This window comes from Macaca nemestrina, chromosome 8 (genome assembly GCF_043159975.1).
Source record: "Macaca nemestrina isolate mMacNem1 chromosome 8, mMacNem.hap1, whole genome shotgun sequence".
Taxonomy (NCBI): Eukaryota; Metazoa; Chordata; class Mammalia; order Primates; family Cercopithecidae; genus Macaca; species Macaca nemestrina.
This window is the reverse complement of record NC_092132.1, coordinates 44663525-44676144: the sequence shown is the minus strand read 5'-3', so window position 1 is coordinate 44676144 and position 12620 is coordinate 44663525.

Sequence of the window (12620 nt, the reverse complement as noted above, 5' to 3'; positions counted from 1 at the left end):
CTACAGAATCCACTGAGCACAGATAAAGGAAACTTCAGTGGTTATGTAAACATACACTTTTAGACATCGTTTTTAATAATCAAACTCTCAGATTTTAAGAGATCCACAAAGAATACGAGTCAAGGAGACTTTAGAGTCAGACAAATTTATAGTCTTGGCTCAGCTGTGTGACCCCACAAGTTACTCAATTTCTCAGAGCCTGAGTTTCCTCATCTGAAAAAAGAAATTATAAAAACCAGCCAGGAGTGGTGGCTCACACCTGTAATTCCATCACTTTGGGAAGCTGAGGTGGGCAGATCACAAGGTCAGTAGTTCAAGACCAGCCTGACCAGCATGGTGAAACCCTGCCTCTACTAAAAATACAAAAATTAGATGGGCATGGTGGTACGCGCCGTAGTCCCAGCTACTCAGGAGACTAAGGCAGGAGAATTGTTTGAACCCAGGAGGCGGAGGTTGCAGTGAGCCGAGATCCCACCACCGCACTCCAGCTTGGGCGACAGCAAGACTCTGTCTCAAAAAAAAAAAAAAAAAAAAAAAAAAATTATGAAAACATCAGTGGTTATTGTGAAGATCAGAAGAATTAATATGGTTAAAATGACCATACTACCCAAAGCAATCTACAGAGTCCATGCAATCCCTGTCAAAATACCAATGACATTCCTCACAGAAACAGAAAAAAAAAAAAAAACCTAAAATTTGTATGGAACCACAAAAGACCCAAAATAGCCAAAGAACTCCTGAGCGAAAACAACAAAAGCTGGAGGCATCACATTACCAAACTTCAAAATATACTACAAAGCAGTAGTAAACTAAAACAGCATGGTACTGGCATAAAAAATAGACATATAGACCATTGGAACAGAATAGAGAACCCAGAAATCAATCCATGCATCTGGAGCCAACTGATTTTTTTTTTTGTTTTTTGAGACAGAGTCTCAGAGTCTCATTCTGTTGCCCAGGCTGGAGTGCAGTGGTACAATCTCAGCTCACTGCAGCCTCCACCTCCCAGATTCAAGTGATTCTCCGGCCTCATCCTCCCGTGTAGCTGGGACTACAGGCATGGGCCACCATGCCCACCTAACTTTTGTATTTTTAATAGAGATGGGGTTTCACTGTGTTGGTCAAGCTGGTCTCGAACTCCTGACCTCAAGTGATCTGCCTGCTCGGCCTCCCAAAGTGCTAGGATTACAAGCGTGAGCCACCACACCCAGTCACCAACTGATTTTTGATAAAGGTGCCAAGAACATACATTTGGGAAAGGATAGTCTCTGACAAGTGGTGCTGGGAAAATTGGATATCCATATGCAGAAGAATGAAACTAGACCCCCACCTCTCACCCTCTACAAAAATCAACTCTAAATTCATCAAATATTCAAAATGTAAGACCTAAAACTATAAAAGTTTTAGAAGAAAATATAGGGGAAACAATTCAGAAAATTGGTCTGGGAAAAGATCTTATGAATATGGCCTCAAAACCAAACAACAAAAGATAAAATAAACAAATGTGATTATATTAAACTAGAAAGCTTCCACATAGCAAAGGAAATAATCAACAGTAAAAAGATGACCTACTGAATGGGAGAAAATATTTGCAAACCATTCATTGGACAGGCGATTAATATCCAGAATATATAATGAACTCAATCATTTCAACATAAAAAAAATCTGATTTAAAAATGGGCAAATGATCTGAACAGACATTTCTCAAAAGAAGACATACAAATGGTCAAGAAATGTATGAAAAAATGCTCAACATCGGGCCAGGCACGGTGGCTCATGCCTATAATCCTTGCACTTTGGGAGGCCGAGGTGGATAGATCACCTGAGGTGAGGAGATTGAGACCAGCCTGACCAACATGGTGAAATCCCGTCTCTACTAAATACAAAAAATTAGCCAGGCATGGTGGTGGGTGCCTGTAATCACAGCTACTTGGGAGGCTGAGGAAGAAGAATCTCTTGAACCCAGGAGGCAGAGGTTGCAGTGACCTGAGATTGTGTTACTGCACTTCAGCCTGGGCAACAAGAGCAAAACTCTGTCTAAAAAAAAAGAAACAATGCTCAACATCAATAATCATCAGGGAAATGCAAACCAAACCACCATGAGGTGTCATCTGACCCCTGTTAGGATGGCTATTACCAAAAAGAAAAAATAAATGACAACTGCTGTCAAGGGTGTGGAGCAAAGGCAACTCTTATACATTGTTGGTGGGAATGTAAACTAGTAGTACAGCCACTATGGAGAACAGTGAGGAGGTTCCTTAAAAACACACACACACACACAAAACTACCATATGTTCCAGCAGTCCTGCTACTGGGCATTTATCCAAAGGAAAAGAAATCAATATATCAAAGAGACATCTTCACCCCCATGTTTACTGCAGCACTAGTCATCATAGCCAAGATATGGAATCAACCTAGGTGTCTAACAACAGATGAATGAAGAAAATGTGGTGTGTGTGTGTGTGTGTGTATATATACATATATATATAAAATATATATTAAAAAAATATATAAATATATGGTATATATAAAGCTTGTGTGTATATATATATTTTAGATGGAGTTTTGTTCTTGTTGTCCATGCTGGAGTGCAGTGGCACCATCTCCACTCACTGCAGGCTCCACCTCCTGGGTTCAAGTGATTCTCCTGCCTCAGCCTCCTGAATAGCTGGGATTACAGGCGCCTGACACAACGCCTGGCTAATTTTTGTATTTTTAGTAGAGACAGTGTTTCACCATGTTGGCCAGGCTGGTCTTGAACTCCTGACCTCAGATGATCCGCCCACCTCAGCCTCCCAAAGTGCTAGGATTACAGGTATGAGCCACCATGCCTAGCGTATATGAATATATTTTTATAAATACATAAAATATATAATTATATAAATACAAAAATACATAAAATATAAAATATATAAATACAAAAATACATAAAATATAAAATACATAAAACATAAAATATAAAATATATAAATACAAAAAAATATAATTATATATAATGTATACATTACATATATATATAACGGAATACTGTTCAGCCCTTAAAAAGAATGAAATTCTGCCATTTGAAGCAACTGGATGGAACTGGAGGACATTATGTTACGTGACTAAGCAAGGAACAGACAATTAAACACCGCATGTTCCCACTAATATGTGGAAGCTAAAAAAAAGTTGATCTCATAGAAGTAAAAAGTACAACAGGGAATACTAGAGGCTGGGAAATATAGGAGGAAGGGGTATACAAAGTGACAGCTAGATAGGAGAAATGAGTTATAGAGTTCCATAGCACTGTAGTATGACCGTAGTTCACAAAAATATATTATACAGTTTCAAATAGCTAGAAGGAGGATATTGAATATTCCCAACGAAAAGAAATAATAAATATTTGAGATGATGGATATGCTAATTACCCTAATTCGATTACTGTACATACATTTTATGTATTGTAACATCACTATGTACCCCATAAAAATGTACAACTATTATGTGTCAATTAAAAAAATTTTTTTGCAGGGCATGGTGGCTCATGTCTGTAATCCCAGCACTTTGGAGGCCAAGGCAGGTGGATTGCTTGAGCCCAGGAGTTCAAGACTAGCCTGGGCAGCATGGTGAAACCTGTCTCTACTAAGAATACAAAAAAAGTAGCCAGGCGTGGTGGGCCTGTAGTCCCAGCTACTTAGGAGGCTGAAGCAGGAGGATCAATTGAGCCCAAGAGGTCGAGGCTGCAGTGAGATGTGATGGCACCACTGCACTCCAGCCTGGGAGACAAAACAAGACCTTGTCTCAAAATAAATAAAATAAATAAATAAATAAATAAATAAATAAATACAAATATATATGAAGTGTTTGAAACCTTTCTGGCTCATAATAAACACTCAATTATTCTCTATTATTATTATTTTCTCTCCAGGTTTTTGGTGGTGATTGGTACAATGCAACGTAAGTGATGTTGTACGCAGGATATCAGGAATAATAAAGACCTGTGGAAAGGGAATTAGGGAGAAAAAAGTCCACAAAAAAGAAGGTCATGAAAAATAAAAGTTTGTATTAGCCCATTCTCACACTGCTGTGAAGAACTAAAGAACTACTTAATCTTAAGAACTAAAGAACTGCTATAAAGAACTGGGTAATTTCCAAAGAAAAGAGGTTTAATTGACTCACAGTTCCACAGGTTGTACAGGAAGCATGGCTGGGGAGGCCTCAGGAAACTTACAATCATGGCAGAAGGTGAAGGGGAAGCAGGCATGTCCTACGTGGCTAGAGCAGGAGGAAGAGCGAAGACGGAGGAGCTACACACTTTTAAACAACCAGATCTCGTGAGAACTCACTCAATATCATGGGAACAGCAGCAAGGGGGAAGTCGGCCCCCTTGATCCAATCACCTCCCACCAGGCCCCTCCTTGAACACTGGGGTTCACAATTTGACGTGAGATTTGGGCAGGGACACAAATCAAACCATATCAAATTTAAGTATTTATTTTAAAATTTTTTTTTTTTTTTTTTTTTTTTTTGAGACAGAGTCTTGCTCTGTCGCCCAGGCTGGGGTGCAGTGGCCAGATCTCAGCTCACTGCAAGCTCCGCCTCCCGGGTTTAGACCATTCTCCTGCCTCAGCCTCCCGAGTAGCTGGGACTACAGGCGCCTGCCACCTCGCCCGGCTAGTTTTTTGTATTTTTTAGTAGAGACGGGGTTTCACTGTGTTAGCCAGGATGGTCTCGATCTCCTGACCTCGTGATCCGCCCGTCTCGGCCTCCCAAAGTGCTGGGATTACAGGCTTGAGCCACCGCGCCCGGCCTATTTTAAAATTTTTTAAAAATTTGAAATAATTGTATATTTATATGCAGTTATAAGAAATAATATAGAGCAATTCCATATATCCTTTACCCAGTATCCCTCAATGGCATCATCTTGTATTACTACAGTACATCACAACCAGGAAACTGCTATTAATACAACCCATAGGAGGTACTTATCATTTTGATACTGAAACTAAGACTGTCATCTTCATGGGATTGAATGACCAATACCACTACCTTTGGGGCGGGAAGGAGTACTGGAGGCCAAGTAGCATAGGTCAGTAGCCCTTATCACTTCATTGCTGGACAGTTGCAGTGGGTACTCTTCTTGCACTTTGTACTGCAATCCACGGTAAACCACACATTGTGCTTCTAATATATATATATATTTTTTTTGAGACAGAATCTCACTCTGTTACCCAGGCTGGAATGCAGTGGCATGATCTCGGATGACTGCAACCCCTGCCTCCTGGGTTTAAGCGATTCTCATGCCTCAGCCTCCCGAGAAGTTGGGACTGCAGGCACCCACCACCACACCCAGCTAATTTTTGTATTTTTAGTAGAGATGGGGTTTCACTATACTGGCCAGGCTGGTCTCAAACTCCTGACCTCATGATCTGCCCGCCTTGGCCTCCCAAAGTGCTGGGACTACAGGCGTGAGCTGCCGCACCCAGCCAGGATTATTTCTTAGTGATGTTCTTCTATTAATACCTTGAGCATAATCAAAGCTACCACTTACTGAATGTTTTCTATGACCAAGGGCTCTGTGCTAAAATACTTTTCCAGCATTGCGTCAGTCTTTACAATGGCCCTTTACAATACTAGGTAATAGTATTGTTCCCATTTAACAGATGATAAATCTGAGGTTTAGTAAGATTAAGTAACTTGCCCAGATCATATATCTAAAAAGTAGGATAACTGGGATTAAAACTGAGAACAGCCTGATTCCAAGGCAGTTTTTTTTTTTTTTTTTTTTGAGACAGAGTCTTGCCCTGTGGCCCAGGCTGGAGTGCAATGGCACCATCTCAGCTCACCGCAACCTCCGCCTCCTGGGTTCAAGCGATTCTCCTGCCTCAGCCTCCTGAGTAGCTGGGATTACAGGTGTGTGCCACCACGCCCAGCTAATTTTTTGTATCTTTAGTAGAGATGGGGTTTCACCATGTTGGCCAGGCTGGTCTTGAACTCCTGACCTCGTGATCTGCCCGGCTCAGCCTCCCAAAGTGCTGGGCTTATAGCGCCCGGCTATCCAAGACTGTTCTTAACCACCCACCCATATCCTCCTCACACTTACAGCACAGTGTAGTGGAAAGGGCTGGATTGAACATGGCCAGTGAGAGGTATTTTCTTTCCTTCCTCAGTGGGTTGACATGTGAGTTGAGGAGGCCGAATATAAAACCATCAATGATAATAGAAGGCAGTATAGACAGAGCACCAACCCATGTCCTAGAAACCGAGGCGTGGGGCGGCTGGGAGAGGCTTCTGTAAAAGGCATTTGAGAGAGATGGGGCCAGGCCTTCAATGTGGGCCTGGACTTACACCTATGAGAAGCCCCTGTTTGGCAGGGCTCACACTGTCCCCACTCTTATGACTCATTTCACCATGCCTTCCCGTGTCTCTATCCTTCTCTTCAACCAAATGGATCTGTGGGAGGCTTTCTTCACAACACATAATGAGCCCAAGAGCTAACACTTATGGAGGGCGCATATTGTGCTAGTCACTATTCTGAGCACTTTACATACGACAGTTTAATCCTCACAATAGGCCTGTAACATAAGTACTGATATGAGCCCCATTTTACAGATGAGGATACTGAGGGACAAAGAGGTTAAGTAACTTGCCCAAGGTCACCCAGTTGGTGTGACAGCCAGAATCAGAACCCGGGCAGTTTGGTTGTAGACTCCCTGCCTTTGAGCTCTGGGCTGGATTACATCTCCAGTATAATTTCTGTTCTCCTGCATCTGAGCCTCTCTGGAGGCCCTGCGCTCTACTTTGCAAGTCGTTTTCACACATTTCTATAAAATCCAACCCAGTCAAATTCAAGTTAAATAACACAACAGCAATCACTGTAAGGGGAGTAAAGACTTTTTGAACAACAAACTTCTGTGACTGGCCCTGAGCCCGGTGGTTCCCGTTTAATTTTCACAACAATCCTGTAAGATAGTGGTCTCCAACCTTTTGACATCAGGAACCAGTTTCATGGAAGACAATTTTTCCACGGACAGAGTGGAAGTGGTTTCAGGATGAAACTGTTCCACCTCAGATCATCAGGCATTAGATTTTCATAAGGAGAGCACAACCTAGATCCCTCACATGTGCAGTTCACAACATAATTTGCACTTCTATGAGAATCTAATGCCACTGCTGATCTCACAGGTGGTGGAATTCAGCTGGTAATGCTTGTTTGCCCTGCCACTCACCTCCTGTTCTACAGCCTGGTTCCTAACAGGCCACAGAAGGGTCCCCCCAAGAGTAAGGGACCCTTGCTGTAAGGTTTTTATAAATGGGGAAATTGAGTCTCAAAGACATTAAGTAACTCATTCAAGGGCTGAGACCCCCATGCAAAACCTAAGCCCTCCCCTGTATAGCTTGGTCTCAAATCCCTGAAGCCTTCCTCCCCACCCCAACAAATGCACATCAGTCCCTGCTCAGCACTGACCACACTTTTTTTTTTTTTTTTTCAGAGACAGGGTCTCACTCTGTTGCCCAGGCTAAAGTGTGGTGGTCTGATCACGGCTCACTGCAGCCTCAACCTCCTGGGCTCAAGTGGTCCTCCTGCCTAGGCCTCCCAAAATATTGGGATTACAGCCATGAACCACTGCACCCAGCCCACTCATTCATTTTTTAATGAACTTTTATTCTTCTGCAGTTTATCAGATATTCTCCCAGTGCCTTCTGTCTGGCGTTCTGAGTTCTGCCTTCAGTAGTTGTACATGACAAGTCCAGCCAGTCTCTTAGGACAGCCCTTCACCTGCCTGGGAGCAGCTATTATTGTATTTCCTTTAGGGAGTCTCCGCAGAACCTGAACATCCTCAGTCCCTCCAGCTGTTTCCGGAATGACGGTTTCAGTGCCTGTCACCCTACTGGCCGCCCCGCTTTGAATGAACTGCACTTGATCTCGAGAACAGAACATTTGACTCTACAATGTAAAGTTGTAGGTTGTGGGTAGATCACTGCAGAATATTCTAGATTATTTCTCCCTGAATATGGACCCAGTAGTTTTGTAAAGACAAAACATGGGCCAGGTGCAGTGGCTCACACCTGTAATCCCAGCATTTTGGGAGGCTGAGGCGGGCAGATCATGAGGTCAGGAGATTGAGACCATCCTGGCTAACACGTGAAACCCTGTTTCTACTAAAAATACAAAAACAAAATTAGCCGGGAGTGGTGGCGGCACCTGTAGTCCCAGCTACTTGGGAGGCTGAGGCAGTAGAGTGGCGTGAACCTGGGAGGCAGAGCTTGCAGTGAGCTGAGATCGTGCCACTGCACTCCAGCCTGGGCAACACAGCAAGACTTGGTCTCAAAAAAAAAAAAGACAAAACGTATTTTTAAGCTCTATCCTAATCAGAGTTCAGTTCTCAATGTGGGGAGCAAGACTAGGTGCTTTGTAACCTAGAAGCTAGGCTGAAAAGCTGCTGCCAATGGAGGGAGAAGACTTCCCTTCCTCAAGGGCCTCTATTCAGTGGTGGTTCCTAGCCAGAGGCTGGCCACGGAGGCCAAGGGGGAGAGAGGCAGTGAAGAGCCTGTATTTGCTGGTCGCTAGGAGTCATAGCAGGACAGGGAAGGGCACAGTGTCAGGGAAGGGGGCCCAAACCAAATAGCTTACTGTCATTTTGATTTGTCCACTTGACTTCTTGAATGAGGGAAGTTAAGCACCTTTGTGTATATATAAAAATAATATATATATATTTTCGAGACAGAGTCTCACTCTGTTGCCCAGGCTGGAGTGCAGTGGCACAATCTCAGTTCACTGCAACCTCCGCCTCCTGGGTTCAAGCGATTCTCCTGCCTCAGCCTCCCGAGTAGCTGGGATTACAGGCGCCCATCACCACACCCAGCTAATTTTTTGTATTTTTAGTAGAGACGGGGTTTCACCATGTTGGCCAGGCTAGGCTCAAACTCCTGACCTCAGGTGATCCACCCACCTTGACCTCCCAAAGTGCTGGGATCACAGGCGTAAGCCACCGTGCCTGGCCTCTGTTGTTGATTTCTAGAAGATTTTTATATGTTAAGGAAATTAACTCCTTGTGTTATACAGTACAAATGCATTTTTCCAGTTTGTCGTTTATTTGCTTAATGTTTAATTTTAATTTTAATTTTTTTTTTAGAGATGGGGTCTCACTCTGTTGCTCAGGCTGGAGTGCAGTGGTGCCATTGTACTCACTGCAGCTTTGAACTCCTCAGGCCAAGCAATCCTCCTGCTGAGAGGATCCTCCTGAGGGAGGCTCCCAAGTAGCTGGAACTATAGGCACCCACCACCATCCCCAGCTAATTGTTGTTGTTGTTGTTGAGAAGGGGTCATTCTGTCTTGCCCAGGATGGTCTGGAACTCCAGGCTTCAAGTGATCCTCCTACCTCAACCTCCTAACATATGCGGTTAATAGGCATGAGCCACTGTGCATGGCCAATACTATTTTTTTTTCCTATGTAGAAACGTTTTATATTCCAAATAGTCAAATGTATTAATCTTTTCATTTGGGGATTCTTTGCTTCTATTTCTCCTCCTTCTTTTTCACATATATCAGATCTAAGAAAGTCTTCTCTATTCTGATATTATAAAAATAATATCCTATGTTGCCTTCAATTATTATTATTATTATTTTGAGACAGAGTCTTGCTCTGTCACCCAGGCTGAAGTGCAGTGGCACTATCTCAGCTCACTGCAACCTCTGCCTCCTGGGTTCAAGTGATTCTCATGCCTCAGCCTCCCAAGTAGCTGGGATTACAGGCGTGTGGCACCATGTCCAGCTAATTTTTGTATTTTTAGTAGAGACAGGGTTTCATTATGTTGGCCATGCTAGTCTCGAACTCCTGACCTCAAATGATCCGCCTGTCTCAGCTTCCAAAAGTGCTGGGATTGCAGGCGTGAACCACTGTGGCTGGCAGTCTTCAATTATTTTTATTATTTTACTTTTTACATTTCAATCTTTGATCCATCTGAAATTCATTCTGATGTACCATTTATTGTTCATTTACTGTATGTGCTGAGCATGGCACTCAGCACTTTATATACATTATCTTATTTAATAGTAATTATGGAAACCTTTATTATAACGATGAGAACATTGAAGCTTAGCAAGGCTAATTCAGTCAAGATCTTACATCCAGTGTCAGGACAGAGCCCAAGTCTGCCTGAATCTAATTTTCTTTTCTTTTCTTTTTTTGAGACGGAGTTGCATTCTTGTTGCCCAGGCTGGAGTACAATGGTGCAATCCCGGCTCACCTCAACCTCCATCTCCTGGGTTCAAGTGATTCTCCTGCCTCAACCTTCCGGGTAGCTGGGATTACACATGTGCCACTACGCCTGGCTAATTTTGTTTTTTTAGTAGAGACAGGTTTTCTTCATATTTGTCAGGCTGGTCTCGAACTCCCGACCTCACGTGATCTGCCCACCTCGGCCTCCCAAAGTGCTGGGATTACAGGCGTGAGCTACCGCGCCTGGCCCCTGAATCCAATTTTCATGTGCTTAACTCATATTTATGAAAGAGACATGCCGTGTTGTTTGGAAATCTCCAACTTCATGACCACCCATTTTGGGAAAGACTGTTGAGTGTATGATGACAACTGTCCATGCCATAAGGTGTAAAGAACCAGGAACGCCGGGCGCGGTGGCTCACGCCTGTAATCCCAGCACTTTGGGAGGCCGAGACGGGCGGATCACGAGGTCAGGAGATCGAGACCATCCTGACTAACACGGTGAAACCCCATCTCTACTAAAAATACAAAAATTAGCCGGGCGTGGTGGCGGGTGCCTGTAGTCCCAGCTACTCGGGAGGCTGAGGCAGGAGAATGGCGGGAACCCGGGAAGGCGGAGCTTGCAGTGAGTGGAGATCGCGCCACTGCGCTCCAGTCTGGGCGACAGAGCGAGACTCCGTCTCAAAAAAAAAAAGAACCAGGAACATGCACCAAGGTGGGGCTACTGGATGTCAGAAGCCAAAGTCACCCGGCGGCTGAGTCACTGACTCATGCTTCTGTCTGAAGGCTGAGGATTCAAACTCTTCTCATAGCAAACTTATGGGTGACTAGATCAAGTCACACCAGAGTAGACAGAACTATGAGTACAAAACCCATGAATGTAAGAGTTTCTTGAATGTCCCCTTGTCATGGACAGGATGGGTCCTGAAGTTTGGATGGAGTTCAACCTGCAAATAGAGCAAAAATACTGAATTTTATTGATTCTTAGATGCACAGCTTTCTACATTTAACATCTCTGAAATCAGGATGCCTTTTCTGATAAGTGGTGTGTACAATTGCTATTGTACTGGCAACAGGCATGATGGAAGTGTCACTGCCTGTACATGAACCAACTTTCTGCATATTTCTGATGGCATGAATAGACAACTAAATGCAATACACCAACTTTTTATTCACCAGGCAACCTAAGGACTGTTTTAAGAAGTAATATAATCTTGGTTGTTTTTTGTTTTTTTTTTTTTTTTTGAGGCAGAGTCTTGCTCTGTCGCCCAGGCTGGAGTGCAGTGGCACCATCTCAGCTCACTGCAACCTCTGCCTCCTGAGTTCAAACAATTCTCCTGCCTCAGCCTCCCAAGCAACTGGAATTACAGGCACCAGCCACCACACCCAGCTTTTTTTTTTTTTTTTTTTTTTTTTTGCGTTTTTAGTAGAGACGGGGTTTCACCATGTTGGTCAGGCTGGTCTCGAACTCCTTACCTCAAGTGATCCACCTGCCTTGGTCTCCCAAAGTGCTAGTATTATCGGCTTGAGCCATTGCACCCAGCCTATCTTGGTTGTTTTTTGAAACCTTCTATCGACACCTTAAAAAAATCAAGAAAGGACCAGCATTAAAATTTTAGGGGTGGGATAGGATATCTGTGTTGGAAGAAAATCCTTAAAAGAATTATTGGCCGGGCACGGTGGCTTACTGCAGCTTTGAACTCCTGAGGTCAGTTCAGTCACTTGAGATTAGGAGTTCTAGACGAGCCTGACCAACATGGTGAAACCCCGTCTCAACTAAAGATACAAAAAATTAGCTGGGCATGGTGGTGTGCACCTGTAATCCCAGCTACTTGGGAGGCTGAGGCAGGAGAATCTCTTGAACCTGGGAGGCAGAGGTTGCAGTGAGTCGAGATCGTGCCATTGCACTCCAGGCTGGGCAACAGAGCAAGACTCTGTCTCCAAAAAAAAAAAAAAGAAATATTTAAGGTAGGCTGGGTGCAGTGACTCATGCCTGTAATACCAGCACTTTGGGAAGCTGAGGCAGAAGTATCACTTGAGCCAAGGAGCTCCAGACCAGCCTGGGCGACATAGTGAAACTTCGTCTCTACAAAACAAAATAAAATAAAATTAGCTGGATGTGGTAGCACATGCCTGTGGTCCCGGCTATTGGGAGGCTTAGGTGGGAGGATTGCTTGAGCCTGGGAGGTGGAAGTTGCAGTGAGCCAAGATCTTGCCACTGCACTGCAGCCTGGGTGACAGAGTAAGACTGTGTCTCAAAATAAGTAAATAAATAATAAAAAGGTTTTTTAAAAGAAATACTTCATAACTGACACTCCTGATGGTGCAGGGAACAACTGTGGAAAAACAGAACATACACACGACTTTGAAGTGAAGTGCATTTCAGAAGATTGGACTCCCAATGAGAAGTTTGGGGAA